This window comes from Stegodyphus dumicola, chromosome 6 (genome assembly GCF_044657685.1).
Source record: "Stegodyphus dumicola isolate Sdum_Otavi_A_Nest chromosome 6, ASM4465768v1".
In the NCBI taxonomy this organism is placed as follows: Eukaryota; Metazoa; Arthropoda; class Arachnida; order Araneae; family Eresidae; genus Stegodyphus; species Stegodyphus dumicola.
Window position 1 is genome coordinate 152,493,374 of NC_140773.1, and position 17,691 is coordinate 152,511,064.

Here is a 17,691-nt window from a genome sequence, read left to right on the forward strand (position 1 = left end):
GCATATCTTGCGCAGTGGAAGGCAAGACACTAGCTGCAGTGCACATTTTTGGTTTAACACCTTTTTTTAAGTCACAGACATAGAAATCTCTCGCAGCAATCTTGATTTCAAGAACGGTTTGTGGCATCAAGTCTTTAATATACAGTCTGCATTGCATTTAGGAAGAACCTCCTTGATTAATCCTTGAATTAATTAATTACTTGAATTACTTACTGCGCATGACACATGGAATAATTATCTTGAATTACTTACTGGGCATGACATAATGAAATCTGGTTTTCTATTTTTTACACGGAGTATAAAAAAAGAGGGGAACTGGTATTACCACATTCCTGTCAGTGCTCGTGTTCAGCGAGGATCGCCATTTTCACACGTGCTTCGTGCTTTTGCTGAATTTTCGATTATTTGATTATCTTTACATGTTACTACTCGAATTTCGAGTTCAGCCTGTGATACGAAGCGTGAAGGTGCTCAGTCCCCTCGCTCGTGTTTTGCTTTGTTCGTACTGCGTAGCATTTTCTGTTTTGCATTCAGCTCAAAGCAGGTTGGCTGTACGACCTTACGGTTGTTGGCTGTAAAAGGGCCTCACCGAGCTTTTGCATTTTTTTAGCTCATTGGGAATTTCATCCCTTTTATGGATTTGGACTTACGATTTGCATGATGATGGAACGCCTTTTTCATGTAATTGCATTACTCATCTCTGAGCTTGAAGCTAAGCGAGATACGAAGATTCAGCTCTCCGAGAAAGAAGCCAGAGACCTCACCATGCTAGAAGGCTTTCGGGCTTGTATGTATAAAAATCTTACTGCTCGTCTCAGCTTCAACGCTGAAAAGGCTGCTAGCCCCAGCTCTAATGTTGCAACGACTACTCACAACCCACCTCAACTGGAAATTCCTGTCACCAGCACCTTGACGGAAAACCAAGATGAACTTCGCTCAAGTCAAAAAAGACCTCTCAGTCCTACTCATGACTACAGTGTACCTGTGGCAAATCGGTATTCCTTTGGAGATGACAACGAGCAGGAAATTCCTCTAGGCGTTGACAGTGAAGATGATGAATGTGACCATGGGTTGACTAAAATTTCGAAGAAACCCAGGTATCACCGCTTCAAAGGGAGAACTCCAGCTACTTGGATACTCAACGCCGACAAAAGCAACCAAAGGACTTCTGATTCGTCAACGGTGATCCGTTTTAAGACGCCGCAACCAATCAGAGACTCTGCGCAAAATGAACCTGTTCTCCCGAACATAGCCACGCCCACCAGCCAGCCCACGATAGATCTTTCAGCTGCTACACCATCTATGAGATCCCCGAGAAACCGGCTGCAAGTACGTCTCAGACGGAAAGCATGGTGCGGCCTATCGGTACGGCAGATGAGATCACGAGCCCGGCCGGGCTAATAAGTGATGCTCATAATTATGAAGCTGGCACCAATGAGATCAGTTCAATAACACTAGGCCGCGCCCCCACACAAAACATACCCAATGTAAACATGGACTCAGAACCAGTTGAGAAGGGCTTAGGTAAATTTACATTTCCTAAGAAAGTAAGTACTAAAGCCCCGCCTATCATTATTCAAGATGGCAAGTATTCATGGTCCAAATACAGGGAAATGATAAGGGAAGCAGGTATTACGCTCAAATCTGGTAATATGAAAGCGCAGGATCACTACGAATTAAAAGTAGATGACATACAAACGCACAAAAGTTTGACGGCGTTACTAAACTCCAAGGGAGTAAAATATCATTCATTTATTCTGCCTGAGAATAAGAAAGTTAAGGTTGTAGTACGCAGCCTACCAATCGATACTCCACTCACAGAGATCGCGGAAGAGTTAGTTGATAGAGGATTTCCGGTAGAAAAAGTTACACAACTTGTCAGACGCCAAAATGGTGAAAAATACAATCTGCCTTTATTCTTAGTTATTCTAAGCAGAAATGAAAAGGCAAGAGGAATTCACAACATAGTGAAGTTATGTGGTCTCAATGTTAAGGTTGAAGCCTACAAAGGTAGAAAAGGGCCAGTGCAGTGCTTTCGGTGTCAGGCATTTCATCATGCTCAGGCAGGATGTAGGCATGACCCGAAATGCATGAAATGTGCTGGCGATCATTTATCGAGAGATTGCCCTAAACCACGTGAGGAGAAACCCAAGTGCATTAATTAATTGCCAATTAGAACATACAAGCAACTACAAGGGTTGCCCGAACTTTCCTAAAACAGATTCGAAAAGCCCACCCACTAAAACGTTTAACGACAGGGTTATAACAAACAAAACTTATGCGGATACTGCTAGCGGTCAGAGTTTCAACAATAACACACTGAATAAAGCAAGGACCATTTCGAAGGGCCCACCAGCGGCCGAGCGGTAAAGTCGCTGAACACTGGTAGTTCGGTCCGAGGTTCGAATCCCGCGAACGGGCTGGCTGCATGGGTGTTTTCGTGGTTTTCCCCATGTGTAACGTGTATACGAGCCAGTTTCCCTTAGAAAGTCCTCCACGAAGGCATCCCTCCTCTTAGGCAGATAGCCCTAGTGTGCTTTGCCATAATTAAATACACCACACCACACCATTTTCGAAGGCCTTAAAAATCTTGTCGAAGCCATTAAAGCATCGGGATTACTACAATTAAACTTAACTTCTAGTCTCGCCACTAGCAGTTTCAACGCGCAAACTAAATTCCTACCAAATCATGGATAGTAACATCAACAGTAGCAGGCCAATTAAAATGCTAGTTTGAAATGCTAACAATCTTAGGGATAAGAAGGATGAACTCGAGGATTTCATCTACGATAATGACATAGAGATATGCCTTATATCTGTGACACATGCCAAACCGGCTGATAGGCTCAATATTCGTAATTTCATGTCCTACCGATGTGACAGATTGCATCACAGAGGCGGAGGCGTGGCCATATATGTGCACTGTAAATATTCTTCATGTCTCATTTCGACGGATAGAAGCAAAGGTTACGAAATTGTGGCCACTTCCATACAACTACCCAAATTTGGGGACACTTTTTTCGCCACCATTTACAACCCGCCGACTAACAGGCTATCAGAAGAGCTTTTCAGGTGCATTATCCCAGACTCTATGAACATTATAGTAGGAGGAGACTTAAATAGCAAACACACGGACTGGGGATGCCGCGGCACCAACCATAATGGCAAAGTTCTTAACGAATTCATAAGTAATCCTGTGGGAATGTATGCACCCAATTTGCCTACGTTCAGGCCGCATATTACAGGGCACATTCCAAATATCTTGGACATTATACTATCGAACACTAATATTAATATGATTCTGGAAGTACATGACGATCTTAGCTCGGACCACTTCCCGGTGGCAGCGACACTGGGGGCTGCAAGTATAAGCTACCCAACTACTAAGACTTACACAGATTGGACGATGTTTCATAATGTTGTTAAGAAGCGGCTCCCCAGGCCAGGAGTACTTAAAACCCAAAATGACATCAATAGGGAAACTGATTCTCTCACTGCGTGCTTAAACAACTGTTACTACGAGTCTACCAAAATCACTCAGATGACAGATAAGCTTACTAAGTTCCCTAAATTTATTAAGGCACTCAAGACTGAAAGAAACCGGTTACGCAGAAGCTACAATACTACCTGAAATCCGAACACGAAAGCCGAGCTCAATAGAATAAGTAAAAGACTCAGGAAGGAAATACAGGATTTCAGGCAAGAAAACTGGAATGACAAAATCGCTGAGCTTGAGATGGATTGCGATGCTTTCTGGCGCTTCACTAAAATGCTTAAGCGCACGCACCAATGCGACAGGCCTGTAGTAGCAAATGCTATGACAGCCTACATTGATAATGATAAACGTAAGATTTTCGCAAATCACTTAAAGAAGCAATTTAGTCCCAACATAACATTATGCAATAATTCGTTTGCAGAGCAAGTTCAAAATGAAGTAAATGAATGGCTGAAGATGCCTTCTGCACTTAATGCTAGCGGGCTCACTACTCCGAAGGACGTTAGGAAGATAGTCTCTAAACTTAATCTAAAGAAGGCGCCAGGCATTGACGGGATCACGAATCTCATGATCAGGAATTTGCCTAAAAGAGGCATTACAAGACTCACAGGCATCTTTAACGTTTATATTGCGTGTTGCTACTTCCCAGAAAGCTGGAAATGTGCAAAAGTATTTTTGCTTCCCAAACCCGCTAAAGACATCACTAAAGTAGAAAATCACAGGCCGATTAGTCTTTTATCCAATCTTGCCAAGATATTTGAAAGGATTATCTTACAGAAATTTCAGCCCTATTTGCAATTCCTACCTGATGAACAGTACGGCTTTAGGAGTGAGCTGTCTACTGCGAAACAACTAATTAGACTTGTTGAGTTCATTGGATCCGCACTCCATCATAAAAGCTGCACAGCACTGCTCATGCTAGACGTGGCCAAAGCATTTGACCGCGTCTGGCATGAGGGTCTAATCTACAAATTAATCAAGTTTAATATTCCCAGAGAGCTTATCTTACTGACACATTCTTATATCATAAACAGATTCTTCACTGTGATCTGCAGACAGAGTCATTCTGGCTACAAGATGATGTCAGCAGGATCCCACAGGGGTCCTGTTTGGGGCCAATTCTTTATTTATTCTATGCGGCGGATTTTCCAAGGGACAAATTAAATTGGAACACGCTACTCGCCTGCTATGCGGATGATACGGCGGTAGCAGTTAAATCAGTAAATCCTAACATTAGCCATTAGCGTTTTGCAAGATATTGTCCTTGATATTGAAGAATGCTGCTCCAACTGGAGGATTTCTATTAATGCTGATAAGTCTCAACTGCTTATCGTATGCAGGAAGAAATTAAAAGTTGTTATTCAGCCACTGTACCTATTCAGCCAGCGGGTAGCCACAGTTGACAAGGCCAAATATGTAGGAGTTTATCTAAATCAACGGCTAACGTGGAACACCCATATCAACTATGTAGCTAACAAAACTAAAAGTGTTGCGCAGCAGCTGAAACTTCTACTTGGTAGGTGTTCTAAATTGGACCTACGCAGGAAGCGACAAATTTATCTTTCCATTTTGCGACCTATCATGTGTTACGCCTCGCCAGTTTGGGCTACGGCAAAGAGCAATGAACTGCACAATTTACAAGTTGTACAAAATAAAATCTTGCGCACCATTGCAAACGCACATTTCTATGTTAGGAACAAACTACTGCATGATGATTTGAAGGTAGAATACATTGACGAGTACCTCCATAGATTAAACAGTAAATTTTATGATAAGGGTTTAAATGCACGGCGGGCAATTTTAATGCTTTTTTAAACTACATATGTGTCCCAGAAGATGTCACACTAAGGTCTTTTACTGCTCACAGAATGCAGGACCATAATTTCGTCACTTAGGAATAGACTTTACTACATTTCTCATTGTAAATATCATTAATTTACACTTTATTTGTTTATTTGTTCATTTTTCTGCAACTTGACATCGCTACATTTGCACATCAATGTTTTGGTTACGAATTTTTCTCACAACCTCTTCGATAAGTGGTAGTTGTGTAACGATTATCTTATACGCTTCGCGGCCACCGGGCGCTCTTTCCTACCTTGATCCGTTTCCCGGCTGGGATTTAGTTGATAGTTTACACTGTGATGTTCCCTAGGGATTAAAAGAACAAAGCATATATAAGCCGCAATGCTACATAAGCATATGCAATTCGCATTTAGGCATGTATTAGCACTTTGATTCAATTGATTCGGTGAAAGAAGTGTTCATCAATTACTTTCGTGCCGGTAAAAATAACAATTAATAATATAATATGTTTATTCTGCTATACATCCACAGAATTCACTGTTTAAATACCGTCAAAATGGTGACGATAAAAGCAGTCGTACCTAATGGGCAATATGTTTATTACTTTTCGTGATATTCAGTACCTCATATTTCGTACAATGAATTTTACTTAAGATATCGGCATTATTTTAATTGCCCTGGTTAAGAAGCTTTGAAGGCATTTTTTGCAACAGCTGAAAGCACATTAGATTGCAATTGCTTAGAATTATCCATTACATTATGGAATAATAAATAAATTTATAATTTCCATATGTATATTGAAATGACAGCTTCAGAATATAAAATTATTCAGACACGATAGAAGAACTTACTTAACTAATTGATTATTTAATAATAAATTAATTGAATGTTGAAGCAATTAATAACACATAGTAACTTTTGATTTAGTTAAATTCTAAATATAATCACAGACTCCTCTGATAGTAATATCAAAAACGTCTACGAAATCATTGACCAAGAGTGCACTTGGTTATGTCTGTCATTAGTTTAAACCTTGGACACATTATAGGTGACGATATGAATTTGCCCAGCTCTATCTCATTTTAAAACAATGACCAGGAGATAGACCCAAAGATCATCTACCTGTCTTCCGTTCCCATTAACTCTTAAGAACTTATTGTTCCATGCTATATACCAGGGCTTAACTTATAAAATTAGAAGTGCTGGAGCCCTATGGAAGACTGTGATGAAAGAAAGAAAAAAAATAATTAATTAAAAAAGCTAATAATTAGATAATAAATTTAAATTAATTAATTTGATTAACTAATTTAATTAATTAAATTAAGAAAAATGTAAAGATAAATAGAAATTTAATAAATTATTAAATTAATTTTGAATAGTTAAATAGAGGAAAAAGTATCGGACCTCGTCTTATGTGAGGCATTGTCCGGAATTACAATTCCACTTAGATACTAAGAAGCAGCTCAGCTAATCTCCGTCTGAGTTTAAACACTGATTATACATTAAAATGTACTATTCCAAGGGATGACAAGTATCACTTTTTTTGCAGCACCCCAAGAAAAAAAGATAAAACGATTAAAGCTCCACTAAGGAGAAAAGTGAGAATTCTAGAAAGATTATGAGGGTATGGAAAGCAATTTAACTGAAAAGTGTAGCTTTGAAGATAAAGAGGGAAGAGTTCAAGACTACCTGATCGCGATGCCCTGTCGATATAATTCTAGCCGTCAAGCAGAAATTTTCCCTGATTACTTTTCCTGAATACAATGTGAGAATAAATATAAAACTTCTCGGTACAAGTGGCAGCCCCCGTTTGGTTACATCATTCAGAAAGTCTACAGCTCTGCAGAAGGAAGTCACTAGCATGGAACGTCCACGACCAGGGTGTCACTTTTAGTTCTTTGAGGGAATACAAAATTTAACCGCTCTTATAAATTCATTGCATTTGCTGGAGAATAAGCCTTTGACATATAATTGGAGGCTTTTCTTTCCTCAAAAGTCTCAATCTCTGTGCAAGGCTTGAGTGCGATGGAAAGACAGGCTTGCATTCAGAAGTTAGAATGATTTTTAAGACATGTTTACTATTAAAACGAAATTTCTGTGTTAAAATTGTAGTTCACTTGCATAAAAAAAGTACCTGAGCCCTTTTATTTAGGGCTCCAGCTGAAATTATAATTTATCTCAAAAACTGAGAAGTACCGACGCAATTTAAGCTCTGCTATGTACACAAATGCCACTAAGTGAAGTGAAATTTAAATGCCACCAACCTGCACCCCTTTAATTCTCATTTTAAACTTTTCAAAATAAATACAGATTTATCATATGAATACAGTGCATCAAAACAAAAATATATGTGGTACTTTTTTTTTCTTTTTTTTGTTCATTCTTCAAAAATCTCTTATGTGACCTCAATAATTTGAAAGAAAAAATTAAATTATATCTGAACAATGGCAAGTTCTATATTTTTCGTAGAAAGCCCACTCAATCTCTAAATATTAAAAATAAATATTTAGGATTAATAAATATTTTTAATATTTGGAAATTTATTATTCTCAAATATAATAACTAAATCCTTTATACCACTTCTCTTTTACAAAGGTCTTAAATTTACTCTCAGAAAGAACTAAGGGTACTAAAAGGAAGCATGGATTTTCATTTTTCTAGAATGAAAAAGTGAAATTATTATTTAATATAATGACTGCAAAAATGTACGCCTTAATTTTAAGAAAGTATACTGACTTAACACAGTTTTTTCAAAATGCTTTGATCATGTATGAAAACAAATTTTTGTTTATTGAATATATTAATTTTAATATTTTATGCTAACCATAACACAATATAAACCTGAATTGCGAGTGCTGTGAGCAAACAGGCATAGAAATCATAGGAACAGTACACACTCAAGCAATGGTTAAGATACTACTAAATGAACCTCGTTCTTCTTTCTGCATAAAAAAATTGCATTTCTTACTATCATATCTTTGACAACTTAGGATATCAAACATAATCATTACTCAACCACCTGTAATTATAATGCACTTGTTGGCCTTTTAAATGCTAATTAATAATATATATTTATTACATCAGTTTATATTTTAGTAATTTTAATTTGTTTAAATAGAATTTGAAAGTTTTTTTTTTTTTTCTAATACGAGAACCTTTTTCCATTTAAATTAATGGTAAATAGTCCTTTGATATATACCAATTTGTTTATAAAAATGTTCAATGAAAAATTGCTTTCATTATGTATTAAAAAATCTGATTTTAATTAAAATTTGGAAATTGTTCCGTAATTATATCAACTTAACACTACTAATTAAAATAATTGCCATCATTTTTAAACTTTTTATGAAAAAGAAAAATTAGTGCATATTAATAGCACATAACCTAAAATAGTAACAATATGCCAAACTTATGGTGTATATAATCCTTGGTGTATAATAAGAGGGGAAAAATATTAAAAACAAATCTTAAAATATTTTCATGCTTTTAAAATGAGATATATTTCTTGCAAGAGAGGTAGCACATAAAATTGTCATTTTGCCAATGTAATTAATATTTAAACGCTACAATTGTCAAATTACTTAGCTGACACATTAGAAATAATTTTTCTCTTGCAGTAAATGCTTCTATATTGTAAATCTTACGTCGATTAAGAATTCTCTTAACCTGTTCATTGTCCATACGATTGCCATTAACTCCAATTTACTGGCATGATAAATGCTTCTGTATATTTTTTAACAATTTTCATAAAAATTAAAATTTGTAAGAAATAATTTCCAACATTTAGGATTGTGCAGTGTTGTAGTTTAAATGAGAAATCAACTAGGATTTGATAAAATAACATTTATTAACAGACTTCAGAAACAAGCATGAGACATACCTAGATATAAAATGGTTAAAAACATTTCTGCATATAATTGTTCCAATCAACAACTGTATTGCATATTACAAAACTCAACTGAGGTCAGTCCATGGTACCAATGGTACATAAATTTTACAGCTCCAAGGAAATTTAGATGCGATTCTTCAAACCAAGTCCGAGATCCGAGACTTTTTCTGAGCAAGATGTAAGATTGAAACGTTATTTTCGTGTATCGTAATTGGTAAAACACATCATTTCAGGATTATTTTTATAAAATTTTTCAGCTATGAGGAATCCCTTTTCTCTGTAGTAATTTCACTGCTTCCGCCTCATTGTTTTTTTTTTTTTTGTGTGTGTGTGTGTGTGTGTGTGTGTGTGTGTGTGTGTGTGTGTGTAAATCCTAGGCAACTTAGCTATTGAACAAGAATTTCTATCTATAGAATTAAAGAGAAAGTGTTTTCACAAAAAATTAAACAAGTTACATTGAAATAAATGCTTAATAAAGCAAACAAATAAATATTGAGCTTTTCTTTTTTGTACATTTTGATTCCTTTTAGGTCATACATACTTTGTTATTTCATAAATCACCATTTCATATTTTTAATTTTATAATTAACATCTTATTGGATATAAACTTAAGATCTAATATGCAGCAAAATCCCAAATCTGAAATTGCCAATGTCATGAATATTCTAGATCTTTGACTTTGTACTATATCTCTAACAGCAGTCAGTATACAGCCATGCTATACAGGATATAAAAAATTGCAGTGAAAGTTTCTTTTTCAAGGATGTTCATGGTCTGAACAACATTTTGTTGTTTAGGAAATGCTGCTTAACACAGCCAAAAACAAGTCCAGCAGAAATTAAATTAAATCGATGGAACATCGTGCATAATTTTTTAAATTTCTGTGGCATATGCTCAGAATGAGAATGTCAAACAGAGCCCGATAAATAGGTTCTGTATGCTTTCATAGAGGACTGGGAAATAAAATACATCTTCTGTTTTGAAATGGCATCGAAAGGAACAATTTCTAGATTTCATTACAAATGCTTTGTATATTGCAGGCCAATGCACAAAGACTATGGTTAGTATTGGAAAAATGCACAACCCATGCTGTACGGCATGTAAATTATATTTATTTAATGAGAATAAGAAAGTGTAATAAACAAATAAATAACACATGAATATTTGGCTCAGTTCACTCATAAAACGAAGATGACTTAGCTGATCACATTGTTGCTATCTTTAGCAAGTTATCACATATTTGAACACTGTTTTCTGTAGTGCCCATATAACAGAAAAAGTACCTACATATCTAATAACAGTTTTTAAATGGAATACTATCATTATGAGTTATAAAATATACTTTTTATGTCTTATTAAGGCAAGTTATTAAATTATAAATTATAGAATTTTTTAAAGTTTGAAAACTAACAGTCTCTTAATGAAGGAAAAGTTACAGAAATGATAATTACTTATATCAAAGTAAGAAAAGATATATTTATAATTTATTTAAATCTTTTATTAAAGGGATAGTAATAATAAATTACTCAAGTATATGTTAAAATCTAAAATAAACCTAACACTTATAAATGTAATAATTACTTAACATGATCTTTCAAAATATACTACAGTCAAAAGTCGTTAATCCGGACTTGTCGGGACTTCGGCGATAATCGATTTTTCCGGATTATAGATCATCAGTTTAAATCTGGTAAGATGGCATGCAGAAATTATACAATTAAAAATGTGAAACCATAATTTACGAAATAAAGAACAATTATTACCTAAAGGGTATCAAAATTCACCAAAAAAAAAAGCTTAATATTTATTTGTTTACTTTATTAAGCATTTCTTTCAATATAAGTTGTTTAAGTTGCTTCCTTTTATGTGATAATACTTTTTCTTTAATTCTATAAACAGACATTATTTCTTCTTCAGTTCCGCTGTTCAAGTCCAATGGTTGTGTCGAGAATACCTACTAATTTGTCAATCGAAATTTTTTCGTTTTCAATAACCTCTTCACTATCGGAAGCGAATTATAATGATGAGGATTTGATTTAAATCATATCAAAGACGGAGTACATCGAGAAGAAATACTACATTTAGTAAGGAATTATAAGCCAAATAAAATAAAAACATCTGCCCTGAAGGATAGTGCTGACAGATTAACTTCCAATTCATTGCGCGCCGCGGCATTTCTCCTCCCCCCCCCGGGCCGCAGAGCAGCGTGAAATTGATAAACAGATTTCGGTATGGTTTGAGAAACGAAGGATTTGCCTTTATACACTTTTTGCAGCAATTCCACTTTTTGTTTAATGGACTTCTAAACATACTTTCGCTTTGTAGATCCTTTACATATTAGTAAATATATATCGGAAATTCTATTTGACATAATCGAAAGTTCAAACTTACTTTTATAAAATTGCTCTAACAGTCTGCAAAAAGTAATAAGCCGGATCCAAATCGAAGATTAAGGAACAACGCAATCTGCAACATTAACTGAATTAGATAATTTTAGCTTAGCTTATACTGTCCGTTATACATTAAACGCGCAAGCGTAAACGTATTACGCGCATGCGCACACGCATATTCGCAGACGTAAAAGTCTTACGTGCATGCGTCAACACGGCGCATGCGCAGAAAGTTTGTAGCTTTGAGGTCCGGATTATAGATCATTCCGTATTATGGGTGTCCGAATTAACGACTTTTGACTGTGTTAACTAACTGTACATCCTCACATTTACCATATACACTATTATTCTTTTACTTGAGAAAAAAATCTCTTTCATATCCTGCCTGCAGGGCCGGCGGAAGCGGGCCCGCAAGGCCTTCTTTGCAGGCGGGCGCTGACCAGCCAACGACACAGAGCTTTTTTTGTTTTTTAAATACAAAAGAATGTGCACTTATCGGGGAAGAAGAAAATGTTCCTTGAATGCTTACACAGGACAGGGACCATGGGAGTTCGCGCCCCCTCCCAACACTTCCTAACAGAAGGTGTTGTCCCTCCCCACCTTTCCTCTCCAGCTCATCCATCAATGCCTTGTCACCCATCCGTCAATGCTTTTATCATACAAAGAAGTTCGAGTTGGGAATTCACGCTGTGAGCAAGTTTAAATCTAGATAATACTGTACTTACCCCGACTACATACGCAGACGTTGTTCATTACTCACAATGACCCTTCTGCGCATCTAGTACCAGATAACGGTCATTTTCCATGCGTCTAGTAAAAGACACGTGTTATGTATCATCTACACATTCCATTTTCGTATTGACTGAGTCACTGAGTGGTTGGCGAAAAAAATTTTCGATGCACAATAACCTTACTACTATTGGAAAAGAAAAGTCCATTTGATGAAGTACGTTCTTATTTTATTTTACTTAGGGGCGAATTCAAGTGCAACGCTCTGATAAATTGCAAATGTTAGCTCGCAAGATGCGTTCCTGCTATCGTCTGCTAAAGTCGAATTCAAGTGCAACGCTTTACCGCTCTGGTAACTGATGACGTCAAAATTGCAATGGGGAGCTGGTTTGCTCTCGTGCCAGGAGAGCTTGTCCGATAAACTGCATCAATATCCAATGAGACTGCGTGTCGATGTAAACAAAAAACATCAGTTCCCATGATTTCTCTGAGCTTATGGTCAAGTGTTTACTACGTTGTAGTGTGGTGTAACGAATTGTTCCAGTCCTGAAAACGAAAGAAATATATTTCTTTTAATGTGTACAACATGTATTTAATGTGTACAACTTTATTTACTTTATCCTATAGAAAATTCCCTCCAAAGTAAACTACAGCAACAGGTGTGTGTAAAATATATTTTACTTTTCATACAAAAATCCTTGCTTTTTCAAATATAAACCACATTTTTTTCCCATTTTCAAATTACAGCATTTGGTTTTAATTCTTCTAATAGTAAGTTTAATTTAAAATTCAAATTTGTGTTATATTTTTATTGTTTAATGCAGATGCATGATTCTTCAGTGACAGTAGGCATGTTTACCATATGAAAATTAACTAGTTCTTGAATTATATAGTAATTAATAAGCCCATCTATCTACAAGCAGATAAGCCTGCTGAACACCGCTATCCCAGTCTCTCTTTAAATCCAGGTGAAAAAGCTGGCTGCATGAGTGTTTTCTTCATTTTTTCAATGTATAACATGAATACTAAGTTTTCCTTAGTCTTCCACGCAGGCATTCCTTCCCTTAGACATTCATTATGTGATGAAACAGTTAAGAGCAATTTTTAGATTTATATTGTACATCGTTGGGAAAATATAAAAATGAAATTAAAGGTATTTCAATGTAATACAATAAATAAAAAATTATATGAAACCCTGATAATTCTAATGTGATATTAATGTAATATATACATCCAGAGTAAAGGTTAATTTATAAATTATGCTTTGTGTTCTGCTCATTATATTGTGCATTTACAGTACACTTTCTGTTTCTTAAGTGAAAGTTTGGACCCATTCTCATTTGATATCAGTTATGTTCAGATTTATTTATTCCATAAAATTTCAAAAAACAATGTTTGGCTATTAAAAGCTACAAGTGCAGAAACAAAAGCTTAATTTCTTTACTGTAACTGTGTCATGCTTCTCTGCTGATAATGAAAGTCGTCTTTTAATAAGATTTCTTTCATTGCATATATTAATTATATCTTTTACCATACTGGTTGCCATCTTTCATTGTGCATTCTTCAATATTTTTTGGTACTTAAAGTATTAACACAAACACCTGGATCAGTTTGGTGGTCTTTATAAATGAAAAGAGAAAAATACTTATCAGGAGAAGTACATTGTTTTTGCAGCTTGCTTTTAGCATAACCAAACTATCAATATTTATCTAAGTTGGCAAAATGTTATCAACATATCAAAGGAAAAAACATTTAACAAATTTTAAAATACTAATTTGAATTATTAAATAAAAATTATATGATAGTTAAAAAAAATACATTTTCCACAAATTTTTTGTCTAATTTTTTAGCACTTGTGCCAAGTGATCTGTTTTCACTGTTCAAAAAAAAAAAAAAAAAAAAAAATCAGAGAATTACATAAACTTGATACTGCATGCCTTGTCTATGTACCAAATTCATCTCATAGTTGTTTCCATTAGAAATTTTTGTACTAAAATGTTCTATTCCTGCAGAACATTTAACACAGCTTCGTCTTTTGATGGTAAGCTCCACAAGCAGTATTTTAAATCTGAAATTAATCTAAAACAACTATTCGTATCTAAAATCCATTGGAACTTGAAATACAACATAAGAAACACATATGAAAATGGTGACATTGCTTGAATGAAAAATTTTGATGCATAATCGTTGTCAGAGTTTGGCACATTTTTGAAAATTTGGTAACTTTTATTAAGCTGGTTTCAATAATACGCAAATATCTTTTATTCTTATGATTGCTTCATTGTATACTTTTTCCCTTTCCCTAGAGTGCAGTACAATACCACAAGTTTTCCAGCCAAATGCGGTATGCATTTCAAGTTTCTATACATTTATATAAATTTTAAGAGAGTAAAATATTGACAAAAACTGCATTAAGTTTTCAACTCTTGTTTTATTTTTCATTAAAAATTTGCTACCATTATGTATAATTCATTTTTTTAATGTAAATGTTTTTAAGTATTTGTAGGATAAAGGCGAATTACACTTATTCGTTCTTTCTTTGATATAATACATGTAGCTCTTTACCTGAAATTAATGTTTGTCAAATTGTTGTGCATAAATTAGAAGTATGCATGTTTCTCTTAAGTCAGTTATGTTTCAGGAACTATCTTTAATGAATTGTATAGAAAATTGTGGACGAGGTGTTAGGTGTACAGGAACGTGGTATATTATAAACATGTATAGTATCTCATAGTATATAAACTCATAACTTTGATTATGCAGTATGCTTTGTATATTATTTCTGAAAGCATGTATATTTCAATCAAGATTGTTGAGTAAACTTTTCTTGCTTTATAATATCTCTGAAAGCATGTTTATTTCAGTCAAGATTGTTGAGTAAATTGTGCTTATTTTATGCTTTTTTCTTTTTTACATTAGAAAATTCCACACCTTTATCACGAGGAAATCTGCAATGGCATTTTGGAATGACAATTTTGTATCTATTACATAAAATCTAATGTTTTCTGCATTCTTCTTTTCCTTTTCCTCCCAACAGAAAAACTTTAATGGTATAAATCAGCGGTTTTCAACCTTTTGACTGTAGTGTACCATCTAAGCAAAAACTGAAAAACATTAAGACTACCACTAATTTTACAATGATTATTTTTTAATTCCTCAATAGAAATATTAAAAACATATATATATATATATATATATATATATATAGCCATTTGCACACTCTTTGTATTAAATATGTACACATAAAGAACTATTAGATTAAAAACTGATGATCACTTAATTATCAAAATTAAATTTAATTAAATTAATTATTCACTTGATTATCAAAATTTCAGTTATAATACTTTAATATTTAATTTCTTTATGTCTGCTCTTATTTCATTTAATGGTAAATTAGGATCCACTTTTTATTTTGATGAGTATTTATATTTCAAATTTAACATGGAAAAAATCATTTTTCACACAAACAGGTTGTGCGAAAAGACAATACAAATTTGATAGCTTTATTTGAAATGCCTTTAAATTCTTTTTTTCGGTTCAGCCAAAAGTTAACAAGTGTGTCATTTTCCAAATCTTCAAGTCAATTTCGATCAAAGGAAATTTCTATTAACTATTCTTTTCTTTACGAGATTTTTGAATTTCATAGTTAAAAATATTTTGTTTCTTTGCATACCACCGGCTGAGAACCGCTGGTATAAATTAATTATAACAGATGTAAATTAATATTTCTCATACAAAAGAGTTATTTCAATTCTTTATTGCGAACATTATATACAGAGTATGTCTTTTATTAACAAGAAGATTTTAAGAATTTAAAATAATAATCATTAAATCCTCTTGATCTATAAACAGTCTTAAAAATTAAAAAGGGAAAAAAATTGAAAGTTAAAGAAATCAATATTATGAATTGTTCCTTTTTAGAGAAGTTTCATTGTTTAATTAATTATAAAAAGTGTTTTACATTATGAAATATAAAAATTAAGAATATTTGAATTTGAATGAATATTTTAAAATTTTCCCTCAGATAGAAGCTCAACTATTCGAAGCAGGAGACCGAAGAGAAAAAAGGAAGAGAGATGATATTACAGCTGCAGAAAAGGAAATAATTAAAATGCAGAAGAATATATTAATGTACTGTGTGAAATATGTGACTTGTATAAGCAATCAGTTGCAAATCAGTCTGCTGTCATAGAAAATCAAAATATAATTATTAATTTATTAAAAAAATAAATCATGCATTTCAAATATTACAGTGTTTTCATTCTTGTATGTATTTCTGCAGTGTGGGATTCATATTTTAATTGTAAAATTTACTACTTTCTTAATTTTATAAAATTTTGTGATTATAAAAATTATTTAAAAGAAATTCACAGATCCATTATATGACATAAACATTATAATAATTCTAATACCACTATTATAAATCTCGTGAAAATATTTATGCATTTTACACAGCAATTATCTTTTTCCTGGAGGAAAATGGGAATAAGACCTGTAAGAATCTTTAGTCAATGTATTACAAATTTTAATTTTCAGATATAACACAAAATGAATTAAATTGTTTTTCAATTATGTTAATAAGTTATATGAATGAGATGTGGTATTAAAAATTTCATTTCTTTTTATCATTGAAGAAATAACATTTGATATCCTACAGCTCCATAACAATGGCAGATAAAATTGACATTCTAATTTCGAAGTTCTAAAAATACAGAGATGACAACTATTAAAGTATGGCTAATGTCTAGTTTACAATAACAATGTTGAGTCGCGTACTAAAAATTAAGTGAATCAAACTATTTATTTTCCCCCTTCTCTTTTTTTGGCTGAAAAACAATTTATTATACACTCATGATTTTACTTAAATGTATTTCTTTTAATGGCAAACCCACTGAGGTAAGTATGCAGTAAGTTATTATAGTGAATGCGTAATGATGATATAAATCTAAATTCAGCAAACAATCTTTCCCTTACTTCAATGTTTTAAAATCTAGAATTAAAAGAAAAATGTATGTTCTTTAAATAATACAAGAGGATATGGAGGCATAAATCATAGGCTGTTTATTCTTTACATATTATGCTAATCAGGAATTGGAGCAAAACCCTGCTTAATCGAAGAATATGCTCACAGGAATGGTGGAGGAAAATTGAACTGTCCAATATTTGTTTTGCCCACCCACAAGAAGGCATAAACAGTATAGAGTGAAATAATTGTTTTTAGGAAATACATTTAAATATCTTTGACAGAATATGTCAGTTTTAATTTATACTATAATAAATAAGCATGAAGTTCTTATGCTATTAAATGTGTATTGTCACATGGAAATTTTCTATCTTGTCCCACGGAAGGGGATGAAAGGGAAACATTTGACTTTTTGGAA

The 17,691-nt window shown here is 33.7% G+C and overlaps 1 long non-coding RNA gene across 1 annotated transcript; it reads left to right on the forward strand.

The window, feature by feature from the left end:
• Nucleotides 1-12,777: 12,777 nt before the first annotated feature.
• LOC146996873 (uncharacterized) lies at nucleotides 12,778-16,557 on the forward strand. The gene is made up of 2 exons (XR_015041743.1): nucleotides 12,778-12,969; nucleotides 16,335-16,557. It is a non-coding gene; the product is annotated as an uncharacterized LOC146996873 (long non-coding RNA).
• The last annotated feature ends 1,134 nt before the right edge of the window (nucleotides 16,558-17,691 follow it).